Source organism: Lontra canadensis, unplaced genomic scaffold, assembly GCF_010015895.1.
Source record: "Lontra canadensis isolate GAN:19392208 unplaced genomic scaffold, GSC_riverotter_1.0 scaffold58, whole genome shotgun sequence".
Classification (NCBI taxonomy): Eukaryota; Metazoa; Chordata; class Mammalia; order Carnivora; family Mustelidae; genus Lontra; species Lontra canadensis.
Window position 1 is genome coordinate 8164306 of NW_022631052.1, and position 9840 is coordinate 8174145.

Consider the following 9840-nt stretch of genomic DNA (forward strand, 5'->3'; position numbering starts at 1 on the left):
AAGCAACTGTGAGCACTGACTGCACACAAAAGACCTAATGTATTTACCAAATACAAAAGAACCAGGAAACATGAAGTTGTTGAAATTATTAGGATAATATATAGAATTCCTAGTTTTCTTATGTGATTTTTTTTAAGTATTCTTGTTCTCAAGGTGACTGCACCTGTATATGACCATTCAGAAGGGTGATAGCTGTTCTTATGTAGCTAAATAGTCTGTATGATATAGTTGAAACCCATCATTTGAAATCACTGGTTTGTACCTACTTGACTAGGCCTGCCCATGTCTAGCTGCAGTGAACAGCACAGATGCTAACATGGCGTACTTTTCAAGTCACAGATACATAAATGGAATGTGGGACATGGGGACTAGGAACAGACCGTTGAGTGTTGAGTCATGAAGAAGGCACAGAATTCAGACTGAGGGAAGAGAAGAGAAATCACCCGAGATTTCCACTCTGGGACCATGATGGGAGGTTAAAAGGAAACTGCTGGGAAGTGAAGATAAAATAATAACTGGCAAACTGAGGCAGAATGGGCAAGAGTGCTTTAAAAAAGGTTAAAAGGTTTGAAGTTCTATATGCCCATTTCCCCATCTCCTATGAAAAGACAGACCCAAGGCTCCTTCAGCCTTGCAAACCAGCAAGCCGGAATCGGCAGGGATCCTGATTGGCTTCTCTCAGCTCCGTGAATCAGATGCACGCATCAGCCTAGAGCGGAAGAATGGGACACCCCAGGCTTTGCTTTCCTTGTGTGTAAGAGAACCAGCATACTGAGGGACCGTGAAGATGGAAAACCCACAAAAAGTACCTAATATTTGGCTTACACATAATGAGCATTCAGTGAGCAGCCATAAGACACCAACTAAAGATTGTTTCTAAGATTTACATAAGTGCCCCCCGCCCCCCCAAAAAGGAACTTAATTGGGAAAACTTGTCCAGGCATAGGCAAAAATCAATTTACATTCATCCATGCTGGATTATATATGTGAGCTTCAGATGAGTAAAAATGAAGACCTGGTATCATTGCTTTCGGCCTCATCCCAAGACCAGTAAAATGGCTAGAGTTCCTGGCATCCCCAAATTAGTACATGATTAACAATTGGGTGGCCACAGAGAGGACTACTGCTTATCAGCACAATGGCTGCAGAAGCTGGAACAGACATAGCATTTGGATGTATTGCCTAGATCAGTAATTTCAAATACAGGTAAGTATTTTAGTTGTGCAGGTTATGTCATTTTTTGGTCAGTTATTGAAAATGTATGTTAGAGGATGAGAGCACTTCAGTTAATTGTGAACACTTCTGTAATCAAAAATTAAGAATGCAATAAATAGGAAAATAGATGTTATCTAGACAAGTTTAGGAAGAAAATCTTAAGTGCTTCTGAAGATACTCAGAAGCATCTTGCCGTGCACGAGGCTTGAGATGGAGGAATTGTGTACAATTAAATCATCAACCAGATTTTTTAAAGTCTAAGTACCGGGAAAGATGGAAGTCCTTGTCTTAAAGTTACTAGGACACAACACTCAGGTTGGTGGTAGGGCTGGCCCCAAGACCCCTTGCTCTTCCACCAATGTCAGGTAAAGGTGAGCCGTCCACTTACTATGACATAAGTGCAGATGGCACAGGAGCAATAAAGCAACTGATGGTGCTAAGAAAGTTTCGTTCCTGCCTGAGGTCAAGCTTGGGAACATTCTGACAGTTCAAAATATTTTTTCTGTCTAGATTTCACATTCCTTCTTGTGTCCCAACCAAGCAGTTCTCTAACAGTGACATTTGGCTGCAACCAAATGCAGAATTTTAATAATCATTCAGCCAAGATGTATATTTGGGGCAGCTGTAGAAAAAATTCTAAGGATCCATTTTAAAATGTATTCCTTTTCTCTTCTAGCCACCCAATTAGCACAGTATCAAATACCATGTCTCCCAGAGAGGACCAGCCCACACACCAGTTGTTCAGGGCTGGTGTATAAGAGAACAGTAACCAGTCATTATGTTCTGGGACAGACTGGCTGCTTGACCTTTCCAGCAAAACCCTGGCAAGTTAGGTAGGTGTGGCAGGAGAGCGGGTGGGATAAAGATGTTTCTGCTGAGCTTGGCAGAAGTTCATTTGCTATCTGCTGGGAGATTGGTTCCGTCCACCAACTCTAGGAACCTTCAGAGGAGTCCAGTTCTTTACCTGTTAGTGACCAAAATGAAATTACATCTTTCCAAGTTTTGATGACCCATTCACAAACACCACTATCTCCCTTCTCCTGTTTAGCACTAACCGTAATAATTAAGGGATAGCTGGAGTTGACTCAATCTCTTAGTTGGGAGGCCGTGAACGTGAATGAGAAGATGCATGGATCTGTGGATGAGGGGCTGGCTGGATTTTCACTAGCTTGGCTCAGATTGGTTTCAGGTCTGCCTCCTCTTTCTGTTCTAGGGCCATGGGGTATTTCTCAAGACTGGAATAAGGACAAAAGAGGAAGGAAGGCCAACTAAAGGATTCACTGCAGTGCAGATTGCTTGTTGGGTGCACATTTTGGTCACCTGCTTTTACATTTATAGTTGCCAACTCCAGAGAGCTAGGATTCCTCTAAGACAATGCTGTTCATACTCTTGACAGGTGGAACCCTTCAAACAAAATTCTATCAAAGATATCCATAAAGTGAATTAAAAATCAGAATGGCTTTAAGAGCAGAGGCTCAGGGCTCAGGCCCCACCAGCTTCAGTTCCCAAGGCTTGAAACCACTCCTTTAAGAAAACTACTCTGCTTACAGCCCTGGGTTTGTAGACCAGCTTTGGTAAGACATCAGTACGGCCTTAAACTGTTAGAGCTTTATCGGACAAGGCATCACAGAACTGAGAAAGCTCTGTGATGCCTTGTCCGATAGCTAACTGGCTAAGAAATATAATCCAAGGACTCTCCCGATAGAAAATCAAATAGGTAATCACTTCAGGGTTATTTAGAGGCCACGGTTTTCTGTTGGGGGTTCCAGTGCCACTGTCTTTGTTTCCTGATTGTGTATTTGTATAGTTGCATTAAATGTATTTCACTGTATGTATATCAAGGTATGTTACCATTTTATGTGTAGTTAATGACAGTATTTATGTATATTCCTCTTAAGTATAATAACCATGGTTATTTTATATTCCATCTGATTATTCCAATATCTGAATCTCCGGGGGTCTGTTTCTTTCATTTGTTATTCCTACTGGTTTTTCATTGTTTCCGTGTGTTTGTGACCTTTAAGTGGGAGCTGCCCATTTTTTTCCTTGCATCTTTACCCATAGGCAGTCTCTGGCCTGGCTGGAGGTTGAGTTCTGTCAGTCAAGATTGAGTTTGCCTCCACAGGTAGACTGGGACACTGATAATACAGAAACTTTAAATTCCTCACTTGAAATTTTTCAGATCATACAGGCATCACGAAATTAGGCCTCAAAGCTTAAACTGAATCTCACCCATCTATATTGTTGAGAGCGATCACAAGTAGGCAGAGCAGCAGGCAGAGAGAGGGGGAGGCAGGCTCCCTGCCGAGCAGAGAGCCCGATAAGGGGCTCGATCCCAGGACCCTGAGATCATGACCTGAGCCAAAGGCAGAGGCTTTAACCCACTGAGCCACCCAGGTACTCCGAGGCGAGATTTTTTTTGTTTTGTTTTGTTTTGTTTAAGATTTTATTTACTTATTTAAGAGAGAGAGATCACAAGTAGGCAGAGGCAGGCAGAGGGGGAGGGAGAAGCAGGCTCCCCGCTGGGTGGAAAGTGATGCAGGACTCAATCCGAGGACCCTGAGATTATGACCTGAGCTGAAGGCAGAGGCTTAACCCACTGAGCCACCCAGGTGCCCCAACTATGAGGCATTATTATTGTAACTATTTCCTGCCACCAAATCCAGGTAGCATTAAACGAATGGTGTAAAACAGTTAAAGTAAAAACAAAAAAAACAGTGGTGTCTGGGTGGGTCAGTCAGTCAGGCATCTAACTCTTGATTTCAGCTCAGGTCATGATCTCGAGGTCATGGGATCAAACCCCACATTGGGCTCTGCACTCAGCGTGGAGTCTGCTTATCCCTCTCCCTCTGCTCCTCCCCCAGCTTGCACACTCACACACTATCTCTGTCTTTCTAAAATAAATAAGTAAGTCTTTAAGAAATTCTTAGAGACTTTGGATCAATGAAACCTAAGCTGCTTTCATCATGAAAAACAAACAAGAAAAAATTCACTTCCTCACCATCACGTACTTGATAACCAAAAGTAGAATTTGTGAAAAGCACAGAACTATCAGTATCTGCCTAAAAACATTTGTTCTTATAACAAGCCACATTCCCAGCCCGGGTTCCTCAAGTGCGGGTTGAGGAGTACCTACTGATTTGTTTCCAAAAGAGGGAAATGAGCTCAGTGGGCTCTCTTACAGCTCTGTGATTGTGCCAGAAGGAAGCAGAAAGGGCCACACCCCCAAAATGAAGCGAGGACGGGACCTTGAGGGCCCTGGTGGGCCTGCGGGGGGCAGCCGCTCACTCAGAGTAGCGTGAGCTACTCCAGTGTTCATGGAACCCGGGTGCTAGAGCAAGGGGAGATGTTTTTCACTGTTTCTACGTAGTAGCTAGTGGTCGTGCATGTGATCAAAAAGTTGTTTTCAAGGGTGGGAAAGGAAAGGATAGGCTGTGGAAGGTCTCCTGAGCCTCAGTTTTCTTCCCCAGAGACAAGGAATCCCTAATTCCGTACGTTCATAAAGATAAGTTGATCCTTTTTTCCTAATTTTTTGCACACTTCTACATCTTGCTTTACGTAAGTCTACTAACCTATACTGAGTAGTAAATCTTGGGGATCCTCCTATATTATGTGTACATACCTATGCCTTATTCCTTTTAGAAACTGCCCAGGATTCCTTTACATAGCTCTCCTGTTACTTATTAGCTGCATATGGATGGACTTTTAGGTTATTTGCAACTATAAATCATGGTGGAATAAAGATTGTTGCCCATACGGAGGTATGCACGTGTTTAATTCAGGTGCTGGGAGTTGAATAAATTCCATGAAGTGAAATTGTGAATCAGAAGGGAGGTGGATTTTTTTTTAACTATTCACTCTGGAAAAATGTCACATATGCATCCCAGTGGACAGAAGAGTACCAAAGCCCCAGCAGTCGCCAGCTCAGAGCCGAGCCTGTGTACTCTCCTTCCCTCAACGACAACGACACGGTCGTTGGGGAAGATGCCTGAGCTATCGCTGTACCTATAGACACTTCGGTTTGTACCTCTAAAAGATGATTTTTAAAACCGTAACTGTAATACCATTATCCTACCTAATATCCAGTCAGCAAAATACTGAAATCCATGAGTCCATAATGACACAAAAATATTAGTTGTGCAGTGTCCATACTGTCATGCCTTCTTCGTTTGTTAACTAGAATGTCTCTGCAGAGAAAGTTCCCTGAAGTTTCCCTGCTACTTGATTATCCTGAATTATATAATGTTAGTAGTCATGTTGTTAATAATACTCATATTATTGGGGCGCCTGGGTGACTGAGTCGGTTGAGTGTTCATCTCTTGATTTCAGCTCAGGTCACGACCTTAGGGCCCTGGGATCAAGCCCGTGTGCCTGAGTGTCTGGCTCCTCGCTTAATAGGGAGTCTGCTTCCCCCCTCACTCTCCCTCTGCCCTTCCCCTGCTCATGCCCCCCTCTCTCTCTAAAATAAATAAACAGATCCTTAAAAAACACACATATACACAAAATAGGGACACCTGGGTGGCTCAGTCAAACATCTGCTTTAGGCTCAGATCATAGTCCCAGAGTCCTGGGATCGAGTCCCTCGGAGCTTCTCCCTCTCCCTCTACCTGCTGCTCCCCCTGTTTGTGCTTTCTCTCTCTGTCAAATCAATAAATAAAATCTTTACAATAAAAAAAGAAAGTCTCAAAATAAAAGCCACAAAATAGTATTCATATCATTATTCTGAAACCATTATATATACTGTAGGATGAAGCATGATTGTGTTACTATTGCTAGGAACTAAGATTTTCACTAAGAGAAGAGATAAAACAATGTAATATCAAAAAAGTAAAAATTGTATAGTCCTAAATCTGGACTGGACATATCAGCATAATTATTAAAGATTTATTTATTGGGGTGCCTGGGTGGCTCAGTCTGTTGGGGGTCTGCCTTCAGCTCAGGTCATGATCCCGGCGTCCCGGAATTGAGCCCCGCATCGGACTCCCTGCTTGGTAGAGAGTCTGCTTCTCCCTCTCCCTCTGCTGCTGCCCCTGTTTGTGCTCTCTCTCTCAAATAAATAAATCTTTTATAAAAAAAAAAAGATGTATTTATTTATTTGTGGAGGGGGAGGGGCAGGGAAAGGGGAAGCAGAGTGCCTGCAGAGCATGGGGCCAGACACGCACATGGGACTTGATCCCAAGACCCTGAGATCATGACCTGAGCTGAAATCAAGAGTTGAACACTCAACCGACTGAGCCTCCCAGGCACCCTGATAATAAGAATATTATTAACAATATGACTACTAATTTTTTTTACAGTTCTTTTTGTCCTTAGATTTCATTTTTAGTCCTGGGATGCACCAATGACTGTTTTAAAGTTCTTTTTAAGTTATGTTTATTTAATTTTGCTTTTGTACTTCAGGATAAAATAATTACCTGGTCCCAAAGTCAAGTACACAAAGCAAGGTACATTCAGAGAAGTCTAGCTTATCCCCCTGCCCTCTCCACCCTGTCCTCCCCTCACTCTGTTTATCCTCCTAAGTGCATGCGCGTGTGTGTGCGTGCATGTGTGTGTGCACATGTGCATGTCTAATGGAAGTAACGACATCTGCATATTCCTAGGTTCCCTGTTTCTTGGAGAATGGAAGCCTATCACACACTTGCTGGCACTTTGCATTTTTCTTTAACAGAATCTCTTGGAGCCCATTCCATGGCAGTATTTGAGTTCCTCTTGCCCTTCTCCGGCTCCGTGATCCTACAGGGTGGGATGTACATACCTTATTGAACCAGTTCTCTGCCAGTGGACGCTGGGGCAGTTCCCAGCCCATGCCCTCATGGCAGTGTGATGGTAAGCCACTGGCACGTTCCTCCTTCCGAGTTTCTGGCCCAGTGTCTTTAAGATAGGTGCACAGAAGAGGTATTGCTGGCTCAAAGGGTAAATCTATATGCTTTTTGTTAAGTTCGATATATTAACTTGCCAACCTGCCTTCCAACAACAGAAGGAAGCCCAGGACCATCCTTTGAGTGGGGAGTGAGGGGCAGCACCAAGAAGGACCATCTCCTCTAGAAGTTACGGTATGCCAATGTGAAGCCTAGAGCTGCTACATTTTGCAACAAGGGAGGAAACTAGTCTGAGGAGAAAACCAACACAAGGGGAATAACAGGGCCGAGAGAACAGCAGACAGCCAGCCAGTCTTGATCAGACCCTACCTGAAATCTATCCTACTACCAGACTTAGTTCAGTAAAGAGACAAATTTCCTTTATTGTATAGGTCAGTTTGAATTAAGTTTTCTGTTACTTGTAGTCAAGATCAGCTTCTTATGTTTTCCATCAACTTGGTGAGTGATGGGGAAAAAAGGAGCTTCTCAATAAAATGGTTTAAAATTACTATCAAATATCAACAGTTGTATCATTCAAGTTCGTATATTTCTGTTTTCCAGGAAAAAGCTTCACAGATCACCTTCGTGGACCATCCCAGCCCACACCTTCTGGTGGCAAATCGGGTGGAATTGGGTGAGAGGTCGTTTTTTGTGCTCTTTCTCCCCCTGCTTCCTTCTCCAACGGCAGAGGAGTGAATTCCTCCCATGCTGATGGGAAAGCATTGAGCACCTACCAGTGCTTTTGTAATCCCTCTAGAAGAGCAGTCATAGCCTAAAGTTGTAGGGTGTAGAGAAGAAACGTTGCCACCAGCACGAACTGGTGTGGCTCAAGAAAGTGGACATTGTTGGTGACAGCCCAAGAAAAGAACCAGAACAAGCTGGGTAATGCCCATGTTCTGTTAGGTGCCAAACCCGGTGCCCATCCTGGTGTCAGCCCCCATCCCTCCCACCTCGTTGTGAGTGCCAGGCTCCTCACTGAGCACAAGGTAGGTACTCTGATCCCCCGTTTGACTGAGTAATGAGGAAACTGAGGCAGATTGTTATTACTAAGCAAACGACACTTTTTTTTTTAAATTAAACAGTAGCCCAGCCCAGTAGGCACTCCCTAAACATGCACCAAGTGAATGAATGGTGCGTATTTTACCGGGGTTGCAAAAGCTGTTAACTCGTTAGTAGCTTTCTTCATTCAGGGACTATTTATAGCAGCTACTTTGCACCAGGCCCTGGGAAGACAGAGGTCCTGCCCTCGTGGATTTAGTCTGATGGGAGGATTGGGCAGTAAGGCAAGAACTGAGTGTTGTGGGCAGGTGTGCATGAGGCAGGCACCTGGGGGTGGCCTGGTCTGGGGGTGTTGAGAGACCCTGCTGAGGAAATGCCATTGTAACAGAGCTGAGCATGAGAAAGAACGGCTGGCCCCAGCTGGTGGGCAAAGCATTTCAGAAGGAGGAACAGCAGATGCGCCAGCCCTGGAGGAGGAGCCTGGCCTATGAGAGAAAAATCGAAGCCGGCCAAGCAGGAGCAGAGTAAAGGAGTGTGGGCCGGGCATAGAGGAGCAGGCTCCAGACAGGCCGGGCCTCCTGCATTTTGATCCCAAGAGCCAGGGGAAGCCAGAGAAGTTTGCTGAACTTTGTGATTCAAGAAATAAGCACTTTATTCCTTAACCGGTGGTAAAGACATGTTTTTTAGTTTTATAGTATTCTGCATAATTATTTGAATGTCTGTGATATTTCCTAACAAAGAGATGAGACTGTCAAAACTGCTCTCAGTACAGGGTGGGGAGCAGGTCTGAGGAAGGTAAGAGCGGGTGTGCGGAGACTGTTACAAGCAAGACAGTGGTGACATGGCCCGGGGTAGTCGTCGTGAAGACAAGAGAGTATGTACCCCCGTGACATTGGGAGGCAGAATTGTAGGGCTTCACGTGAATCATAGGGTGGTGGGGGGGGGGTAGGGAAGAATCAAGATCCTTTTCTTTCTTTTCTTTTTTTAATATTTTATTTCTTTATTTGACAGAGAGAGATCATGCAACCACAACAAGCAGGGGGTTCAGCAGAGAGAGAGGAAGAAGCAGACTCCCCACTGACCAGGGAGCCCAATGCAGGGTTCGATCCTGGGACCAGGGGTCATGACCTGAGCCAAAGGCAGACGCTTAACCGCTTCACCAATGGAGCCTTCCAGGGACCCCTCAAGATCCTCCTCTAAGAGGAAAAGCCACATGCCTAACAAGAAGTTCTATTTCCATTCTAAAGACAACAGGCACTAGCGCATGGTGCTGCCTAGTGGGGACTCTGGGACAGACAAAACTGGCTTCAGATTCACCAGCAGTGACATGAGGCAAGTCCGTTGGCCTCCCTGAGCCTCCGTCTCGTTCCTTTAAGATGCTCAGTGGTGGGGCGCCTGGGTGGCTCAGTGGATTAAAGCCTCTGCCTTCGGCTCACGTCATGATCCCAGGGTCCTAGGATCGAGCCCCGCATTGGGCTCTCTGCTCAGTGGGGAGCCTGCTTCCTCCTCTCTGTCTGCCTCTCTACCAACTTGTGATCTCTCTCTCTCTGTTAAATAAATAAATAAAATCTTTAAAAAAAAAAAAAAAAGATGCTCAGTGGTTGCGAGGATTACATAAGGGCGGGCACAGAGAACCTTTCCTCACACGGTGCCAGGCACAACAACCAGTCAGTGGAAGGGCTCTGTCTGGTTGTTACGGAAAATCTAGATTTTTTTTTTTTTTAAAGATTTTTTACTTATTCGACAGACAGAGATCACAAGTAGACAG